Raw genomic sequence first — 9109 nt, forward strand, 5'->3', positions numbered from 1 at the left:
TACACACGATGTTAGCCACAATCCACATCTATCCTGTTGTTTCTTATGAAATAATACATTTTGATGGGCTTTTCCCCAAACCGGCTTCAGTCCAAATTGAGAAAAACAACAACACACAGCTGCTAATTTAAGTGGTTACAGCAATAGATTGCAGGTAATTATGACTGGATCAAAATTCCAAATGTAACCATCATACTAATCAACTGGTGCGCTGCTTTTGTATTCAAGGAAGACCATCTCCTTGATCAGATTGGAAGACAAAGATTGCTCTGATCTTTCTTTGCTGCAGTCTGCATCAGCATGTTTCAACTTGCTCTTTCAATCCAATTATCAATTAGAACAACTGGCGAGCAGTGTGGATGCTGTGCTAATGGCTGCAATGTTATTTATAAACAGTTAAAGGCAGAGAAGTGCCATTTGAATTCCAGTGTGAGCTATATGCAGACCCAGAGGTCCCTAATGCACAATTTGTGGGCTGCAAAATAGAGGCCATTATTCTTAGGCTGCTGTTTGATTTGTCATGACAGAAGGAAATAGTATTCTGCCAAGTGTTCTCCATGATTGGTTAATTTAAATGGCATCTTAAATCCTACAGAGATGCAAGAGGATTTGATATTGTTCTCTTTTACATGTGTTTAGTGGCAACAGGTATGCTTTGGCATTGCACAGGGTATTCAATTGCTATAGTTCGCTGTGACCGTCCTGCAATCCAGGCTGGTGCAAAGAGAAAGGAATTTTTACTTATTTAATGGAAATTGCTTTTATATCCCACCCTTCCTCCACAAGACATCTTGCAACAGCAATGTGCAATACAAAACAAAAATGTGCATTCATTGTAAAAATTGCAGCACAGGAGCCTCTGCTGTAACTAGCATCATCATCATGGTAAATAAATATGTGTTCACCTATCATCCATGAATAACTAATGTGGAAGATTTCCATTTCATTTCGCTGCGAGTTCCATAAAGAGGGCACTACCACTAAGAATGCCCTGTCTTTGCCCATCACACTAACCAGTGAAACCATGAGCAACAACTCTCCAGAAGATCTTAAGGCTCTGGGTGGCAGGTATTAGGAAAGGTGTCATCTTGGCTCCAGATAGTTTAGTATACAGAGAGGTCCCAAATGGTTAGTAAAGTCAATGGACACAAGTTGTAGTCCAATGACATCTGGAGGGCCATAGATTCCCCACCCCTGCTATAACCCAGGGGCAACCCAGTCAGATGGGTGGGGTACAAGTAATAAATTAACAACAACAATTCTTCATTATTTGCATCTCTTTTCCCTCCCCCTTTTTCTTGCTAAGTGTAGTTTTTGATGAATTCTGACTATCTACCATATTTTTCGCTCTATAGGACACACTTTTTCCCCTTCAAAAATGAAGGGGAAATGTGTGTGCGTCCTATGGAGCGAAGATGCCATAGCCCTGCGAACCTCTTCCGGCAGGAGCCTCTATAGCCACGCTTCACCTCTCCAGCCGGGAGAGCTCGCGCGGGGCAAAAGAAGCCCCTCTCCCGGCTGGAGAGGTGATGCGCAACTATGGCAGCAGCCTCTCTACTGCGCCTTTCCACTGCTCCCTGACCTGCTCTTTGGGGCTGGTGGTGGGCTTCCCCCCGCCAGCCCCAAAGAGCAGGTCGAAAGGAACCTGAAGCCTGGAGAGCGAGAGGGGTCGGTGTGCACCGACCCCTCTCGCTCTCCAGGCTTCCAAGGTAGCCGCCTGAACGCAGCTTAACCGGCACCTTGTTTTAGAGCGGGAAAACAAAAGGGGGAAAATTCTCCCCCTCTCTGCGCAGCGCCTCCTGCCGCTTCGCTGAAGGGGCGCTGGGCAGAGAGGGGGAGAATTTTTTTTTCTTGTTCTCCCCCCTCTAAAACAAGGTGCGTCCTATTGTCTGGTGCGTCCTATGGTGCGAAAAATACGGTAAATTGATTCCTATAAGTTATGTAAACATAGCCTATTCTTCAAACAATTAACCTTTTTCAGTAATTCAAAGAATATGTGTGGTTCAGGATACAAACTAGCCCCCACAGCATTTCTCTACTCCCAGCATTCCTGTGTTGAGCAAGAAGGTCTGAAGGGAGATTCCTCATACGTTTGGAAGGATGTGCAGAGAATCTTCCTCCCGACCAGGAAGTCAATGCAGGCTTATAACGTCTTCAGCTAAAGTGTGAATAATTTGGCCTTCAGGCATGACGACACAAAGAAAAAGAGTTTCACACAACTTACAAAGAACAGGGTTCAGGGAAAACATTAATTACAGACAGCATAAACATAGGTTTTTAATATTGGATATGAGAAAATGAACACTATAAATGAATATAAGGAAAGCATTCATTTATCTCACTTACAGGCCCAGTAATTATTATCTAAAAGAAAAACCAATATACATCATGACGGTTAGAACCTCAGACAGGCCCAAAATCCAGCACTTAAGATTGCATTATATTCTATTAAGAGAATGCTTTGCCCATCTGAGATTCTAACCCACGTGATTTGTATTTATTTATTTTTGTTTCAGATAATAATTAGTGGGCCTCTGAAGAAGACTAAATGTCAAAACGCAGCTGCCGTTAGGACTTTAGAAACACTTTTTAAAAATCCATGGTGGCCTCTAAGTGAAATAAATAAGTGCATTCCATATATGTATGCTCATTTATAATTTTTGTTTTATCTTACGGAATATGAAAAATATGGGTTTATAGTTAATGTGCTTTACCTTAACTGTTTTAAAGCATGAAGGTCAGGAGTGAGCAAGCAACGGTGGCCATCTTGCATCCCTGTGTTTCCCCCACATCTAATCCCCCCCCCCTTGAATGCCTGAACAGGGCTTTTGTGTCACTTAACTAATCACATATTCTTCCTTTATCACCCCCCCCCCCCGCCAATTTCTTTCCTCTGTAGTCTTTTTTGTGTCAATTTCTAGATTCAAGCCCCTCAGGGCAGAGATCTGTGCCCTCATAATTTGTAAAAACCCACCCCAAGCAGCTTTTTGCCATAAGGAAAGCGACAGGAAATTCACTGGAGAGTGTGAGCTAAAAATCATTTGATGCAACATTGTATAACCTTTGTATAACAAATAGGAATGCATGCTCAATGAACAGTGGACACCATACAGTGGTACCTCAGGTTAAGTACTTAATTTGTTCCGGAGGTCCGTTCTTAACCTGAAACTGTTCTTAACCTGAAGCACCACTTTAGCTAATGGGGCCTCCCGCTGCCACCTCGCCGCCAGAGCACGATTTCTGTTCTCATCCTGAAGCAAAGTTCTTAACCTGAAGCACTATTTCTGGGTTAGTGGAGTCTGTAACCTGAAGCGTCTGTAACCTGAAGCGTATGTAACCCGAGGCACCACTGTATAACCGCCATGTAAACCCTGGCCACCATCCATACATGTCCTGTCTCTATCTTGCCATTTTTATGAAATGAGAAGATGTGTTTTGGTGTGCCTTGCCCAAAACCAGCTTCAATCCAAATTGAGAAAAAGAATGACCTGATTCCATTTTAAGCCAGAAATGTGTACACAGCCTAATTCAACAACCAAGGGGTGGTGATAGAGGAGGAGGTGTTGAATAGCAAACATGGAAGGTGGCATGATCTCATATACCCTCCAACATTTCTCCAATGAAAATAGGGACGTCTCATTCCATAATGAGAATTTTACTATTTATACCCCACACATCCTACTGGGTTGCCCCAGCCACTCTAGGCAGCTTCCCAGATAATAAAACTTAAAACATTGGGGGGAAAAACCTTCCCTATACAGAATTGCCTTCAGGCGGCTCGGGAGTAGGATAATTCCATACCCTCCAACGAAAATAGGGACATCCTAAGGAACAGTGGGACATTCTGGGATCAAATCAGAAACCGAGACGGCTTCTCTAAATCAGGGACATCCCTGTGATCTTTACTGAGGTAACATGTACACTGATACTCTCTCTAGCTGTGAGGGATTTTTCTTGTGGAAGTTGAATCTAACCCTGCTCTCAACAAGGCATGTCAAAAAGGCAGAAGCCTCTCATGTTGATTTCTGCTCTGCTTGTATACTGTTTTGTTCAGCTTGTTCAGTAAACTTTCACCTGGATTTTCTCTCTGGACTACGTGTGTTTTATTCACATGTCTCCGCTAACAATCCTGTTGGTATCTGTCTGTCTTGAGAGCTGATGGAGTGCGTCTCAGGAGTGAACTCAAAAAGCTGGAGAATCACAATGCCTGCTGCCTCCCATGTTGTTGTTTTGCTGTGATAGCAGCACTGAACTGAACTCTCCAAGGAGCAAGCCTGGGAAGTGTGTATGAAGTTCTTGGGCTGCCCAGACAAGAAGCTCCACCTTTTGGAAGTTGCTGGAAGGAGGGATACAAGGCACCATCCAACCGTCTTAGGGACTCTACTCTGGATTTGTGTAGGGTTTACTCCTTAGCGTTTTCTTCTCCTGAAGATGTCCTGCAAGGAATCGGGTACAGAATTTTCCTCAGGGTTTACTCCTGAGGTCTTTCTCATGAATAAGTATAGCCACAAGGCAGCAGAGGTTTAGGACCAGAGGTATCCTTCTCTAGATGGGCTACCTTCCCAGGTTGATGAGCCCCATCTGCCCCTCATTTCCCTCTACAGCTTGTGCAGTAGCCGCCTTCATGATGGTTGGATTCACTACTGGTCTCGTCCACTGAATCCGCCGGAGCCTATTATTGCATTCAGGGGAAGCCTCTAATTCACTGAGGGTTTGGACCCTACGGCTACTCTCACCTGGTTCAGCCAGCCAGTCAAAGCCATTCCCAGCATGTGGCCACTGTCACATGCTGGCAGCTTCTAGGAGCCACAGGTGAGAGCTGAGTGCAGGGTGTGAAGCAAAGGTGGGCAAACTACCCCAGAAGGAGCACAACATGTCATCTACCAGAGGTACTACCCCTCCTCTAACACCCCATAACTCTTACTAACAATAGTAACAATTGTGATGTTGATGAATGGATGTTTCTCAAAGTGAAAACTGCCAAACATGCATCCTATATCATCATCATCATCATCATCATTGTTAAATTGCTCTATCTTCACCCTGATATCTCAGGGAGGGTTACAGTACTTTAAAATACAATATTAAAAAGAATTTAAAACACCTTAAAATTACAAAACTAGAGTAGGCCGTGTGTGTGTCTGTGTGTGTGTGTGTGCGCGCGCATATTAGCATTTCTTGTGCAAGTGGGCAATGAAGGTCCAAACTACTATCTGTGAAGGCTAATCCTCTGGATTTGCTTATACAAAAACAGGAACTACTTCAGACTTTTCATGAACCAAAAGATAGGAGTTGGGGGGGGGGGGTGGAGAGGAAAGATGATGAGTCATTTTTCAGTGTTTTCAACAACATGGACAATTCTTCCTGCAATGCAACAAGGTATTGGTTCACTTTTTGTATCATTATTAATACAGGATCCATTATGTAATGCGATGAGCCATAATTTTTCAAGCTGATTTACAGCATTACTATTATCATAGCTTGCTTCCCAATACCAGATAGCAAACCTACCTACCTACCTACACACATATATATCTTCACCATTCTCAAGGTCATATTAAAACAGAGTTTGCTCTAAATTCATATATTGATACACACACACACACACACACACACACACACCTACCCACCCCAAATTGTCCTCATAACAAACACAAGAAGTTGACATGCATTTGACAGAAAACCCCTTTGGGATTCTACTTCAGCCTGGCTACCTTTTTACAGAAACCTATTTTAAAGTGACACAGATAAACCGAGACCATTTCAGTGTAGACCAACTGCATTTGTTCAAAGGGCAAGAATGGAGGGCGGAGAGTGAAACGATTATTTACCACAGATGAGATGACAGAGCTAACAAATATGATTTTCGCAGGCAGTTTAGTTTCCATCCATCTGGTAGGCACACATCTTTCAAACAGCAAAAAGTTATCAACTGCTAAGCTTTCCTACTAAGCTCTGTGAGAAAACAGGAAAACTTCATACCTGACAAGTGACACCTTCAGGATCCTTCTTTAAAACGCAACAATCTTGTCAGAAGTTTTGTTTCTTTGCAGCCAGATAGCCCCTGCCGCAGACACTCCTATTCTGCAGGGACAAGCAGCCAGCCCCTTCCTGCAGATTGCACCAACGAAGAAAAAACCAGGGAGGCACATGTCACTATCAGCACATGCCCTTTGTGACTCAATTAACCTTGACATTTGTGTTCTGAAAAACATGCAATGTGGGAAGCCCTACGCACTATATTGCCCAGTCAGGCAATGGGTAACAAAAAAAGTCAAGAGATAACAATATAGGACTTTCAAAAAAGATGTCCTTTCAAACAACCTAGTATGTTTCCAGACTAGAGTTTATCGCGGAATTGGTGCAACTCAAGCATGGAAGTATTTAATGGAAGTATTTTTATACTGTCTACATGATATCATTGCCATCAAAATCCCATTCTGTATTTTTGTTACATTTCACCTGGATTTTCCTATACTGCAGAAAATCCCCTACTGTGCCATTTTTCTTCTTTTTTCTTCATTCCGTTCTTAACAGATTTCATGGGGGCAGAGCCAACGTGGCAGCGCTGCTTCAATGGCTGTGGCTCCTCCTTTTCCTGCAGCCCGGGGGCTCCTTCCCCTTCGTAGCAGGAAGAGGAAGAGCCAGCCACTGAAACTATGTCTCACTCTTTTCTGTGCTTGTCTTCCTCCATGCCCACCCCCCGAACATTGGGGGTCCTGGTGAAATGCTTCTGGGAGACGATATATAATGAGTTGAAAAAAATGTTGAAATATACATTTATAAAGAAACCAGAAACATTTCTATTGGGCATTGTGGGGAGTGATATAAATAGAAAGGAATGTAAGCTCTTTTTATATGCAATAACAGCAGCAATAATATTATTGGCCCAAAAATGGAAGCAAGAAGAGTTACCGTCGATTGAAGAATGGAGGATGAAGTTAATGGACTATGCAGAATTAGATAAACTAACAGGAAGGATTCGAAACCGGTGAGACCAGAAATTCACGGAAGACTGGAGTAAATTTACAGACTATTTGAAAAGTAATTTTGAAGAACAGACGACGTTTGTAGGGTTACAAGAAGTTTTGTGAGGAGTATTATTAGAAGTATTGTAAAAATGGATAAGGGGGAGGATGATTTGTTAAGAGATGTAAAGGCAATATAAAGTTAAGAAATGCATAAGAAGTGGTTAAAACGGTGGATCATCAGAGGTGCTGATGGAAGTCCAAAAGGATTATATAAGTAATAAGTTTTGTCGTACATTTTATAATTTATATGTTAAAATTAATAAAAAATATTATAAAAAAGAACATTGGGGGTCCTAGCTCCCTAACCAAAATTGGGGGGGGGGGCAAAAGGGCTCATTCCCTAGGAGATGGCCCTCTGCAGCTATACATGTAATGTTATTAATGCAGAAGCTAATAGAAGTTCACCCTTTAGGCAGCAGTCATGTCCATGCTTACTTAGCAGTAAGCCTCATTGAACTACAAGGTTGTTTATTAAAGATTTCCCCTGACCCACTTCTGGTTATTGTAGGAGGATAAAATTGCACATGTATAATGATACCTCTCTCCATAAGTAACGTTGTAATTTGTAGCTCTGAACTCCTAGCAGTTTCTCTGTTATGGGTGCTAACGTGGAGGACTCTGATAATGGAACCAGTAGAATGCAGAGTGGTTATCAGGTTCCTGTACTTGAAAGGGCACACACCATGGGAGACGTCTGATGAGATGAAAGGGACTTATGGGGAGGAAGCCCCATAATATGACATAGTTAAGCACTGGCATCGTTCGTTCAAGTGTGGTTGTACTTCAGTGGAATAGCTCCCATTCCTGGCTGACCACAGTCCGCCATTGATGAAGACACCATCCGGCAAGTGCAGGCTGCCATTCTGGAGGATCGCCACATAACCGTTCGCCAACTAGCTGCAGATGTCAAGATCAGTGTGGGCTCTGTAGAAAAAAAATCATCCATGACCATTTACACATGGGAAAGGTGTCCGCTCCGTGGTTTCCCCAGCTGCTGACGTCTTTCCAGAAGCAGGAATGTGTCACATGCTCACGGGCTCTTTTGGCCATGTGTCACGGAAACCATGATGACTTCTTCGCCAGACTAATTACTCAGGACAAAACATTGGTCCATTATTATGACTCAGAGACTAAATCCCAGTCCAAACAATGGAAGAGCTCTACCTCACCACCTCCAAAGTAGGCACGTATCCAACTGTCAGTGGGCAAGGTCACGCTCATGGTCTTTTGGGACCAGCGCGGAGTAGTGATGATGGATTTCCTGGCAAAGGGTACCGCAATTACTGGGACATACTAGCTTCACTGCTGCAGAAGGCCATCAAAATTGAGAGGCGTGGTATGTTGACCAAAGGTGTCCGCCTCCTGCAGGATAACACCCCGGTTCACAGTCCTGTGGCTATGAAATCCTTCCTGACCCCCCCTTATTTTCCCAACCTCACACCATCAGCCTTCCACCTCTTTCAAACCATGGAGTTATTTTTGAAGGGCAAGCTTTTTCCTGACGATAAAATGCTGATTTCTGAGGTCAAGTCGTGGCTTTTGACACGACCTGCCGACTTCTACAGGCGAGGTCTCCACAGCTGTATAAAGCGATGGGAGAAGTGTTTGGCTCTTACTGGTAGCTATGTAGAGATGGACTAATAACTCTGCCCAGTTTCGTTTGTCTCAGTCCACAGGAAGTACGTCAGGGGAAATCTTTAATGAACGCCCCTTGTATATGGTGCTTCCTTCTGAGCAGACAGGTCTAGGATTTTGTTGTTCATGTTTCAGAAAAATAGCCTGCCTCTTCACACTGCTCTAGCTTTTACGTATTCTGACAGGCTCCTGGCACCAGTCAGACAAAAGTGATTAGCTGTCTCAACAGATTAAAATGTAAATTCTATCAAAGAAAACAACATACCAAAAATAAAATGCTTCTGTATAATCTGAGTGATTAAATGTTACTTGTTTCAAAACTAATGTTTCTGTCACTTTCAATTACAGCTTTTGGAGGCTTTATTCCACATCATTTAATCTCTGTGAACTACTTCCTTGCTTCATTTTCTTATATAAACCTGTATACTTAGCACAAAATAAAG

The 9109-nt window shown here is 43.0% G+C and overlaps 1 protein-coding gene across 2 annotated transcripts in view; it reads right to left on the reverse strand.

Annotated features, from left to right (window-relative positions):
* The window catches only part of STARD13 (StAR related lipid transfer domain containing 13), a 218720-nt gene extending 212636 nt beyond the window's left edge, over positions 1-6084 (reverse strand). For both annotated transcript variants that reach the window (XM_083437009.1, XM_083437010.1), the window contains exon 1: positions 5983-6084. The gene's annotated coding sequence lies outside the window, so the exon portion shown is untranslated. The remainder of the gene's footprint in view (positions 1-5982) is intronic.
* Positions 6085-9109: the final 3025 nt, after the last annotated feature.

This window comes from Podarcis tiliguerta, assembly GCF_965153285.1.
Source record: "Podarcis tiliguerta genome assembly, chromosome: 4".
Lineage (NCBI taxonomy): Eukaryota > Metazoa > Chordata > Lepidosauria > Squamata > Lacertidae > Podarcis > Podarcis tiliguerta.